Source organism: Bufo gargarizans, unplaced genomic scaffold (genome assembly GCF_014858855.1).
Source record: "Bufo gargarizans isolate SCDJY-AF-19 unplaced genomic scaffold, ASM1485885v1 fragScaff_scaffold_774_pilon, whole genome shotgun sequence".
Classification (NCBI taxonomy): domain Eukaryota; kingdom Metazoa; phylum Chordata; class Amphibia; order Anura; family Bufonidae; genus Bufo; species Bufo gargarizans.
In genome coordinates, this window is record NW_025334184.1 from 10,969 (window position 1) to 23,974 (window position 13,006).

The following is a 13,006-nucleotide window of genomic DNA, read 5'->3' on the forward strand; positions in this document are numbered from 1 at the left end:
TTCAGAAGCCAGGAGGAGAAGTTCCCTGGATAGAGATACAGATACAGATCAAGATAAAGACAGTGTCAGACTACAGAAAGTTAAGTGAAGCAGAAAGAAAAAGTTTCTATTTAATCTGACAGCACAGCAGAGCTAAAGAGGTTTAGATGTAGTGGGCCGAATGTGTTTGCCTGCCAAAACTTATGCCAAAGCTTGCTGGTGACCAAGATAAAGTTGTATGATTGTTTTCTAATGCAAGTTTATTCAAGTAAAGCTGTTATCACCTATATACAAAGTCTGGACTCAATAATTTCTACAATTCCCTCAACTATTCCCCCTGTTTGCACTGCTTCGGGCGACAACGTCTGGGGTTCCTGGATATCCAGATAGGAGCACTGTGACATGTGCACAGCCACAACACCGAAAGAGACATTATAGGCAGCCCTTACACTACTCTGGCATTCCTACACCTGGCTACCACCACCACCACTATCTACTTAGGGGGACTCCGTCCCTCATTATTGAAATGCAACTGACAAAACTGTGGGCCCCGGTAGTACCCCGTCCGTTGTAGTAGCGCACACAGAGGGCACAGGGAGCGTACACCAGGAGTGCACACAGAGGGAACAGGGAGCGCACACACAGGAGGCATAGGCAGAACAAACAGTGGGCACAGGGAGCGCACACAGCGGGCACAGGCAGCACACACAGCGGGCACAGGCAGCACGCACAGCAGGCACAGGCAGCACGCACAGCGGGCACAGGTAGCACGCACAGGATGCACAAGGAGAACACACAGCGGGCATAGGCAGCACGCACAGGGAGTGCACACAGCAGACACAGGGGGCACAGGGAGCTCAGAGAGGGGCTACAGGGGAAACACAGAGCTGACAGTGGGAACACAGATCAGTGGCCATCAGTACTTGAGGGCAGTGCAGAGCTCCTACAATGAGTGTGACCCAGCAGCCCTGCACCCTCCTTCACAGACATTTCTGCATACTTTTTACAGAAGGACTTACCAGCTGGAGAGGGAGCAGGCCAGGTGCTTTGATAAGAGGGTCCGGGAGCCCCCTGCAGTCCAGCAGCTGAGGTCAGAGCCTGGGGGTTGAATGCAGCACAGGACGCAGCCATCCCAGTCTGGTTTGGTCCTTGCAGCCTGGAGCAAGTGCCGGCAAAGGATAGATCCGCCCACACAGAACGTCCTGATGCCAGTGTGTGGCATCAGGATTGTAGATGATGCTGTGCTGTCACTGAGGTCTGGTGAGATGGATGGTGAGACCGGGTGGGGTGGACAGCAGCGCTGATTGTGTCTACAAGGACCCTGCAGCATGTTAGAGAGGCAGTCAGGGAGCATGTGGAGGAGGAAAATAAAGCAACTGAATGAAAAAAAAAAAAGTCTCCCACCGTCAGCCCACTTAACTATAAACAGCAGGGGCCCGGGGCAATTGCTCAGGGAACGTGTCTTTTCTGCTGGAGCCCTTTCCCTATCACAGACCAGGAGGCAGTTAAAGGATGAAACTACATGTGCGGCCTTCTCAGTGAGCCAAACAAGAAATAAGAAAAAAACAAAACAGCAGGTGGCGCTATCCAGATACATTTTATTGAATAACTCATCCAAAATTTTGAATTACATGCAATTACAAAATATTTTTTGTGGGACAACCCGTTTAACTTGCTGATGGTAAATACATTTGACCATCGTCCTCTATAGAGATAAGTACTGAGGTAGACATTGCAGACAATATGTTTAGCCCACCATTCCGTAAGATTCACACTGTTTGGTTGGATCTTCATTTGGAATCAGGTTGTAGACACAGTTTTTCCGGTCAAACACGAATTTGCATCTCTCCTTATCATAGTTTACTGGTTTACCGTAACTATATAAAGCAAAGGAATATTAAAACACATTACACACTTTGTTTATAAATACTGTACCTAAGTAAAACACTATGTACAGTATATAGCCTGGTAGCTATTTATCACTAGTGGGTTCCAAGTAGTTTTAGAGTGTTAATGGTAGTCTCTACTTTTTTAAGGCTGTGGTGTACCCATTGGCTCTGTGTCCCACAGGAGGCTCTATGGTGGACCTCTACTTTGGCACATCTATATTGGCGGGATGTTCTGTATATTGTATCTAACAAGCGGATCATAGATCATTTATCCACCTACTGTGAGTAACTCATAACAAACAACCAAACCTGGAGGGGTGAAAGATATCTTTTATTATTATATATAATGATATCCACTGCGATTTATATGCCAATAGGAATAGGACAATCATCTAACCTCATACAACAGCAGTGCCAATATATCTCAAGGCATTTTTGAGACCTGATATCGTATGACATTTGGAGTTCTCTTTTTGTTCCATAGACTGGCTATTTAAACGCGGAAGATCTATGCCAATGATATTGGAATGATATGAAGTACTGACATTATGCTGCTTATATGTTGTATTGTTGAATTGTTTTAGAGTTTTTTTAAAATTTTATTATCCTTCAAAGTACCTTACACGTGTCACCAAATACAGAGTGCCCCCCATCCAGTTCATTCATTTATCTACGTTCTGTATATTGCCACTGTTTATATTCAGGGTACTTCAGAAGAACTACGCTTGCCAGAGTTATTCTGAGGAACACTTTTGGCATTATTACTGTTGGGGCCTTTTGCTTAGCAACATACGGGAACTCTGGTTGACAAAAATAATTTTAAGGGACGTTATGTGGGTACTTTTTATGTGTGCTTCTATGCACTCTGTGCCCATTCTGATTGGTATAGTTATTTTGGGGGAGCTATGTAGGATGAGAAGAACACTCTGCCAAGCACGATTATTGTGGTGCTCTGTGTAACACTATTACTAATATGGGCACTGTTTGGCAGGATTATTGTTGGTGGAACTATTACTTTCAGGGAACTATCTACCATTATTGTTGGGAGCACTGTATATAGCACCAATTACAGTCAGGAGTAGTGTTGAGAGAATCAAAGCATCTGATATGGAATTCAATCTGAAGTTTAGGAAAAATTCAATTTGCAGCTAATGCGAATTTCTTCACATTTCGTGGTAACTATTAGTTTTTTTTCCCCCTAAAATGGCGGCTACACGTGCTAAAAAGTGAAAGAAAAAAGCCTGGGAATGCAAAATCGCCTATAATCCATGCAGACAGCCAATCAGCAGCTAACCTGCCCTTGTAATGTCACAGCCCTATAAAATACTCATCCCGTGTAGTGTTAGTCATTTCACTGTAAGCTGAGCATAGGAAAATACATGATAAGCGCTAGGGACAGTGTTCAAGAAGCCTTTAATTATGGAATATTGGAAAGGGAGACTGCAGGGACGGTGTAGGGGGATTGTATGAAGAGCTTTAGGGTGAGCATATGGAGACTGTAGTAAGAGCATAGGGAGACTGCAGGGACAGTGCAGGATCTGTAATCTGAAGCTAAAGGGATCCATAGGAGACAGCCCACTTTTCATCAATCCCTGTGAAGGGCACAGAGCTATCGAATTGTACAGTGTCCACCTTGTTTAATAGAAAAGCGATTCCATTAGGCCCTGATTCTTAAATTGAGGTGAATAAGCTGTGTAATTTAACTGTTATTGGGGTGTCCAACTTATTAAATAGAAATTAAATAATTACACCTGGATTCTCAAATTTGGGTGAATAAGCTGCTGGGTGTTATCAGCAATCTGTCACGTTCCGGAGGCACAATGCAGACCTCCGGGACGTCTTGCAAACAGGACACAGGCAGAATACAGACCAGGGACCAAGAGAGTACTTTATTACACATGTAATAAGCAACATGACAGTCACATATGCAGGTTAGCACTACCACAGAACCAAGTGCACTGGCAGACCAGAGGCAAAGCCCAGAGGGTGAGCCAGTGAGCCCTGTTGTTCATAGAGCCCCTGGTTGTGGGGATGAACTGGGTCGAGGACTCACTGGACACACCTCCAGGAAGGTCCCTGTACACTTGGCCGCTACCTGCAGCGGAAACAGACAACGGGACTGGAACCCAACCAAACACAGGACACAGAACCAGACAAATGGGAACCAGCACAGAAGCAGATGCCTGGACCCCATGCAGAATAGAAGCATGGCTGTCTCAGGCTGAGCTGCAGACAGACTAGAAATGCTCCCTCCGGAGAACCCAGGGACCCTCTCACGAAGGCAGGACAGACAAAGGAAAAGAAGCAGTAGGCACTTCCAGGCTAGACATGGAACAGACAGGATCAGAAGCAGTAGGCAGTGCCAGGCTGGATATAGTGCCTACTGCTTCTGATCTTGTCTGTTCCATGTCTAGCCTGGCAGTGCCTACTGCTTCTGATCTTGTCTGTTCTATCAGGCTGGACATGGAACAAAGTGGATCTAGACAGAGAACAGGTACAGAAGAACAGGCAAGACATGGACACGGATAACAATGTCACCACAGAACAGGTACAGAAAATCAGACAAGGAAACAACAACAATGCATTGCCAGGCGACACCACAAACAAGGGCAGATGGCAATATCCCCTGGGTAAGCAGCAAGGTGCAACACTCAGCACGGTAGAAGATAGACTGACCTCCTGGGTGAGCAGCAAGGCGCTACACTGAGCAAGGATGAAGACAGAACTGACCCCGAGCCCCAGAGCTCACAGATAGATATAGCTGGATTAACAAAGGCATCTGATAAGCCACACCCAGGAACAGACCACGGGAAGTTAATCCCACCAGAACCAAACAGGGAGGGGAGCCTGCATGAACAGAGAAGTGAACACAGGCTGCAGTACACGGAGTTACCCACAGCCAGTACGCAGAGACCAAACAATCTGTGACACAAACAGAAATACATCCATACTTAAACCCTGTTCACACACAAGGCCGCAGCCAGCACGCATCACAGAACCAGCATACATTGGAACACCCACAGCAAGTATACAAAGGTCATGCAGCCAGCTTGCACGGCACCTGTGACAGGATCCATGGAGATACAGACACAGGGAGCCACAAACACAGGCCACAGTTCAAACACAACACCACAGCCAGCACGCAGCCCCAAGCAACCACCATACACAGGTGTCAGCCTGCAGCCAGTATGCAAGAGCGCCAGCAGTCAGCCTGCATGGCAACAGTGACAAGAACTGTACAGAGATACATCCCTGGGAGTACACACATTCACAGGCAACATTTCACACAAGACACCGCAACCAGCATACACAGGAGTCAGTCTGCAGCCAGTACGCGAGAGGGCATGCAGCCAACACGTCCACAACTGTCACAGTGAACCGCACGTGACACAGCACCAGCAACAGGAGCGCTATCTATTAGAAATTATGGGTGCTATTTGTGACAGTACTTATTTCAGAGTGTATTGTATGTCAGTCTGTAATGATTTATTACATATGGACTTCTTTATAATGAACTAGTGAAGGATTTCTCTTACGCTGTGCAGCATTCGTATTTTCCATTAGAATCACATGTACAGTCAAGGCAAGTAACAACCTGCAAAAAAATATTGAAAATAAATTCAACATATAAAAACAAAGACAATTAAAATGTATTCTGCCATTTTATGGGAGATCCTGCCATAGCAGCTTTAGTGCAAAGATGCGTCCTGCAATGTCTTTTCCTGACAGGTCTGGCCACTTGTGTCCTCTCAGTAGCGTTGGTAGGGATACCAGCTGGTATTTGCACAGAGCACACTGCTGTCCAGTAGCAGGGCTCAGCTACTCCTCCAAGCAGAATGTACGGCTGTCCAGTAGGGATGAGCCCACCCAGGTTCGTACCGAACTTTGCAAGTTCAGTTCGAGTACCCGAACCCAGACTTTTTTTTTACTGAAGTTCGGTGTTCGGGTGCCTGCATTATTTTCCATTAGAACATGGTTATACCGGAAAATAATAGCATCCTTAAGTCAGAATGCAAAACAACTCGCCTCATCCCTTTGATTGTGCTGCAGCAGCTTCTTCTATCGTTACTGAACAGGACCATCCAAAGGACCTGCAATGTGCGCAATGACATCACTGCGCCCTCCCACATGGTCATCATGCATATCTTAGGTCCTTTGGCAGTTCCGGTTCAGTGAAGATAGAAGAAGCTGCTGCAGCGCGATCAAGGAGATGAGGCGAGTTGTTTTGCTTTTTTTAACCCCTTAATGGCCATATTGTTTTGCATTCTGTCTTAATAATACTATTATTTTCCGATATAACCATGTTATAACGGAAAATAATAAAGTGTAGGTTGGGTCCCCGTTGACTTCAATGGGATTCAGGCTCAAGTTCAGGTCCCAAACCCGAACTTTGACATGAAGTTCGGACGAACCGGCGAACCCGAACTTCCACGGGTTCGCTCATCCCTACTGTCCAGCCAATCAGTAGGCTCACTCACTGTGCCTGGCACTCTATTTGGACTTGCTCTGTATCTCTTTTGTCAGTATTTTTGTCCTGCAATCTGGTGTGATTTGACAGTTATATTGTTTTCTGACCCCACTTAACCAATCATAAACTGTATTGGTATTGACTCTGGACTATGTGATAACCCCTTTGTCTGCCCTTCTTTAACATGTAGTTTTTCCTGGTTTTCACTCTGCTCTGCCTCTGTTTTTCCCGACCACCTCCAGGTTTTGATCCCTGGTTTCATTTGGTGTCACTGTCCACCTGATTACTCAAAAAGTCTGAAACTACTCTGCAGATGTCACCTGTGGACTAGCAACAGATAAGTCCAGTAAAATCTTGTAACCAACTTATAATATTAGTATACTACTGCTAAGCTCATGTGTGGTATATTCACTCACACTCACCTTTAGGCTCTGTACCCGGTTTCACTTTTGTATCACCGCTCATGCAGGCTGCATTGCTTACGACTACAAGGATTCCAGCACAAAATGCAATTGCCACAAGGAATTTCTAAAATGTATTTAAAAAAAAGATAAAAACAATAAAAATTTGATCTGAAATGTTGCTGGGTAAGGCCTTATTCACACATGCATGGATTTTCAACGGACCACGGTCACCCGGTCTACCGTCCTGCTGAGTGCACAAGCCATGGCGTCATTCGTTGCTATGATGCCGTGCGCTTATGCCGCCACCACTGTACAGTAATACACTCGTATGATTTGATGAGACCTAACTACAGCCTTTTTTTTTCATTCAAGTAGAAGGGAGAGGAAGCTGTAATTACCCTGCACCACTGCTGCAATGTAGACGGAGTGTAGATAAACACTGAAGAGGATACAACGTGAATACGACTGCTACAGGCCCTTCAAACAGCTGGTTGGTGGGATTGATCTTAAATATTTTGGAACTAGAACATCCCCTTAGTGGACAAGCACCCCGATAATAGGGTACCAGAGTCCATGGAGTGTATGACACAATGGTTTCAGTTGCAAGCTGCCTCTTCACCATTTTATGCACTCTGGGCACTCAGGTATCCCATTCCCATGAATGATGGGGGCCCAAGTGGTCGGACTTCCAACAATCAGAGATTTACCACCTATTCTGTAGATAAGTGTTTACGGTGGAGCAACCCATTTAAAGGCACGGCTACCTTAGAAACCAATTATTTTATTGTCCCAGAATATCTAATATGAAAAATGAACCAACTTTACAATAGATCTTGATTGCAAAATGTCTTTTTTATATCTCCATAGTTACACAAAACAAATCCTGAGTAGTTACATCACAAATGTATTTAGGAGACAATAGGATATACACTGATGGGTAACGGGTAACAATGTTTTAAACTTTTGACTTTCAGGCTCCATTTCTCACCAGTCACTACAGCTTCGAATGTGAGACTACCATCATTTTATAGACAATCATCTTAGCTATTTAAAACATAATTGGACTTAGCATATGATTAATTATGCAAATTCTTGTCATGTAAATGCATTGTTACTGTTTTGCTCCTAAAATTCTAAATTGTAGTTTTTATTATTTTGTTAGTATTTTGTAAATCCACCTTATACTTTCAACTTTGCCTGAATCCTTCTGGGCATGTTCTCGATCAGATTCAAGTCTCGAACCAACTCTGTTCCCAAGTCTCTTCTACACATTCCCAATGTTGGTGCATACTGGTCGACTCACTTGGGTACGAATACAGCTTTTTCTTCAACTCTATCGACAAGTGTTCGATTGGTTTGAGGTTTAGGGACTGTAGGGGACAATCCAGTACCTCTACTTCATTGTCACTAAACCATTTCTTCGCCAATCTCAACGTATGTTTCCGGTCGTTGTAACAATGCAGTAACACTATGTCGTCCTTTTCCTTCCCATAGTACTCAAGTCTATGAAGTAACTGTAGCTGGCCAGCTAAGACCTGTCCTAGGTGGCTAGTATAGCTTATATATGTATACAGCTAGACCTATTCATAACCCTAATAAAGTTCCTATGTTTATGTGTTAAAGACAAAAGCAGAGTTATTTACTGTGACATCATGTTTTGGAAGTCATATAACTGTTATATTTTGAGTTCAGAGAAGCAGAAAAAAAAAATATGCCTTTAAGATTAATTTTGTAATGTAAGGTAAGTTCAGTGACACAGCAAAAACAACAGAAAGCATAGTGTTAATCTGTTTCTGGGCAAAAGTCTAGACCAGGCATCCTCAAACTGCGGCCCTCCAGCTGTTGTAAAACTACGACTCCCACAATGCCCTGCTGTAGGCTGATACCTGTAGGCTGTTTGGGCATGCTGGGAGTTGTAGTTTTGCAACAGCTGGAAGGCCGCAGTTTGAGGATGCCTGGTCTAGACCAATCACAGCCAGGTCTAGCACAGCAAGAGTTTTCACCAATCACAGACAGCCTGTCTGGGAATTCCCCTAGCAGGAGCTGCTGGAATCATTACTCACCAGAGACAGGAGCTGAACACACACAGATCCAGCCAGAGTTCAGTTTTATGGAAGCAAAGAGGCCAAAATAGGTATTTAATACAGTTATGATGTGTTCCTATTGTTAATAGTGTGATTAGAGCTGTATACTTAGCTGGGTATATGCAAATACAAATACAATTGCAAATTCAATTGCAACAATACAGTTGCAAACTAAAAATACCGTACAAACAAATTGCAATCCAAATCCAAATTGCACACAACCATACCAGATCATACTCAACCAATCTGCAAAATAATGCACTGCTAACTGCATACTGCAAGTGAACTATTAGTTAAACCTCTCAAGAGAGGTTACTCAAGAGAGAAATATATCCACCATTTGATGTTGAATGACAAGATTGAACAGTTAAACCACCATCTTAATCATACCGCCATTTTGTGATATCTTTTCAAGTTGAAGTTAATAAAGAAGTTATTTGGTGTGCTCTTTAAACCTATGGTTTCCATAGAATGACGCTAGAGGAATTACAGAGTAATAGACAGACTGGTTAGACTAAAAGTCAGAGATATCAAAATTCTTCTAATGCCATAGGGCAAAAGGCAATTCATAGTGCTGCGCCTGCCACAGTAACTTATCTTGCAGGATACTCACATACAGCTTAGCATTGAGACCACCATTGATCCTGGCCAAGTATCCAACCCCTTTGTCTGTGAAGCAACCCTATATCATCAGGCTTCCTCCACCAAACTTGATAGTACCGTCTATTTCTCGAGCCGTTAGCCCCCTTTTCCCTTGTTTCTTCCAGACACACATTTGCATCCATCAGAGCGCAGTCTATTGACTTTCATCTCATCACTCCAATTCACCCGTTTCCAATCTTGTGAGGAGCACACTAGCAGTGCACAGGTTCATAAAATTTGCGGCAGGCATCAATGTGGGAATTTTTCACCAAGTCACTGTGGGACATTAGCGTGGCGGTATGCAAGATGTGTGGGCAGAAGGTGAGGCGTGGCCAGGGTTCTAATGTTGGCATGAGAGCTCTGTGTCAACACATGGAGTGTCACCATAAAGTAGGAAAACTGTATACCTCATTTAGAGTTACAGCCTGATGAAGCAACCGTTGCATCTCCCACCAGCCTGCACCCCTCTCCAGCAGTCAGAGCTCGTCAACATCAGCAGAAGGAAGCTGTTATTCCTTCCAATCGATTTCAATATCGTCTATTGCTCCTGATGCTCCTCCTTCTCCTCGTCACTTTTTTCAACAGAAATTAATCACCAAGGTGATTGCAAAAAGACAACAGTATAAATACACTCTTCCAACAGCACAGAAGCTGAACGTGCATCTTGTCCTGCAATCTTTCCCTTTCCATGCAGTTGACTATTGAATGTGAAAATATATATATATATATATATATATATTTTTTTTTTTATATACAAAACTTAGGGGAAGCAGGTCTCAATGATGACCATCCTTATCTTTTGCTGGATTTACTTCTTCCAAATTTATGTCAGAAGAAGGGTTCTTCAACCTTTAGGCCTGTTCCAAAACAGCAGAGGCTAATGTCCAGTTATTACAGCCTTTAGATGCTGTGATCATTGCATCGAAAGGGAAAAACCCCAGAAGCGAGTGCTTCCAGGTTAATACCGACATCCCTGTGCATCAATCGGGGATGCCAGTACTGAATACTAATAGGTTGGGTTTCTCTGAAGAGACCCAGCGTACTAGAGCTGCAATTTCTATGCTGGCCTGTAATTCCAGTAATACTATAGACCAGGCATGGCCAACCTGAGGCTCTTCAGCTGTTTTAAAACTACAACTCCCACCATGCCCTGCTGTAGGCTGATAGCTCTAGACTGTCTGGCCATGATGGGAATTGTAGTTTTGCAACAGCTGGAGAGCCTCAGGTTGGCCATCCCTGCTATAGACCCTAATGGAATATAGAAATCATTTATAAAAACTGAGTAGTGGATATTGTAGCCTCCTAGACTGGCTACAAAAACATTTTGAAAAAAGTAAAACAATAAAAAAAAATGTAAAAATTAAAATCACCCCCCTTTCCTTAGAATAAAAAAGTTAATACATAAATAATAAAAAAAATATGAACATCATGGGTATCACCGCATCCAAAAATGATCGTACTATTAAAATATAAAAATACTGCGAATGGTATTTACTGCGAAAAAGTATAAAAATGGCCGATTCACCATTTTTTCATCGCTTCTCTTATCCATAAATTAAGATAAGATGCCTTTATTGTCACTGTACAATACAATGCAATACAATGTACAATACAATGAAATGTTGTTTAGAGCAATCCTAGATGCCATGGACAGAGGAACAAGAACTGACATTTAAACTAAAGCATTACACTAGGAAAAAAAATAAATAATAGAAAGCATTACTATTCACAGTTCACAGTATAGATATAGTAAGAGCAAAGTAGGAAGTGCTTATGAGTATATATACACTGATTCAGACACCACTGCAGACAAGAGATTATCATGGGTTCATGAATGCAGCAGTCACTTTCAGTCTGTGGTAGTTTCTATCCTAGGAAGGGGCAATAATCTCCAAGCATTTAGGAGACTGATTGTTTTGGGGTAAAAGCTGTTCTATAGCCTAGTGGTGGGGGCATGTAGGGCTCTAAGATGCCTACCAGAGGGTAGGGGAATGAAAAGGCTATGGCCGGGGTGAGTTTGATCCCTGCAGATAATTTTTGCCCTGTTGCTGCAGCGAGCAGTGAAGATGTCGATATAGGAAAATGTCTGTGAAGGTTCTCCTTTATCCAGGTCATGGTATATATGTAAAAAATAAATCAAGGCAACTGGACTTATTGTAGATTTCTTGAGAAAGCTCATTGGAAGAACAAGTGAAACATTTTCAAGAAATCTACAGTAAGTCCAGTTGCCTTGATTTATTCTTTACAGAGATACAGTTAAATGTGATAAAAAAGTCACCCACATTCTGTATAAATAAAAACTACAGATCTTCTCGCAAATAATAAGTGCACAATCAGTTTCCTCGCAGGGACAAAACCTGTAAAACTGTGAAGGGGTTTTCCAACTCCACCCCATTTGGAATTTTTTTTCCTGCTTCCCACTACATTGTATGCAATATTAAATGGTGGCATTAGCAAGTACAATTTATCCCCTAAAAAATAAGCCCTCATGGATATGTGAACAGAAAAATAAAAAAGTTATGGCTCCAGAAAGACAGGGAAGAAAAATGAAAAAAGAAAAACCCTCTGGTATTCTAAGGGTTAAGAGGTTGGTAAGCTAACATTCACATTTGTTTATAAGAAGGAAGCACTATTATGTTTTGTAAAAGTATTTAAGCATGACATGAAAACTATTGTAAAAGAAAAAAAAGAAAAATACTAAACTGGTACACAATAAATGCAGATGCACACCAGGTCAGCAGAATTGATGGACATTGCAAAATCAATGACTGTCAATGCTACCAATGACTGTCCTGAAGATCTGGAGCTGCTACTCATCCTGAATTTATGGTTAATCCAGAGGCAAAGGGCTCTGAAGCAAGAAGCAGAAGGCTGAATGAGCCACTCAACCAACTCTGGTGCGTCCTTTGAAGTAATCGCACGCGCCTTCTCTAACTTCCCACTTAGGCTCCGGCCCGATGCACCTGCCCGACCCCTACCACCCCTGCGGAATGGCCTGCCTCTTTCTATGCCTGTCATTTTCAAAATTACCCTGTGCCTAAGTCCCTAGAGAAGAGCAGTATTTGTGGAAGCAAGTATATCGCAGGCCTCAATCAATATTTGGTGGAAACTGGTATATTGAACCCCTTAATCAGTATGTTGTGGAAGCAAGTATATAAAACCCCTTTATCAGTATTTTGTGGAAGCAGGTATCTTGCAGGCCTCAATCAATATTTGGTGAAAACAGGTATATCAAACCCCTTAATCAGTACTTTGTGGAAGCAGGTATATCGCACCCCTCAATCAGTATTTTGTGGAAGCAGGTATCTCGCAGGCCTCGCGGGCGAGGGTGAGGTATTAGCTTTCCTCCTACCCAACCCCTTCTTCCCCCTTGCCCCCCCCTTCCTGACTAGACATGCATTCCTACTTTGATATATTCCGCCATATGCTTATAAGGCTCAATAGTCCCACTTAATATAAAATAGGCTACTTGTCTAATATCTTCCCCTTATATATTCAAGGGATCTTACAATTCCTCATAGAAATCATCCCTGCAGCCAT

The 13,006-nt window shown here is 43.1% G+C and overlaps 1 long non-coding RNA gene across 1 annotated transcript; it reads right to left on the minus strand.

The window, feature by feature from the left end:
• Window positions 1-1,557: 1,557 nt before the first annotated feature.
• On the minus strand, window positions 1,558-6,847 carry LOC122922839. The gene is made up of 3 exons (XR_006387197.1): window positions 6,759-6,847; window positions 5,405-5,463; window positions 1,558-1,856 (listed from the first exon to the last, which is right to left on the minus strand). It is a non-coding gene; the product is annotated as an uncharacterized LOC122922839 (long non-coding RNA).
• Between the last annotated feature and the right edge of the window lie 6,159 nt (window positions 6,848-13,006).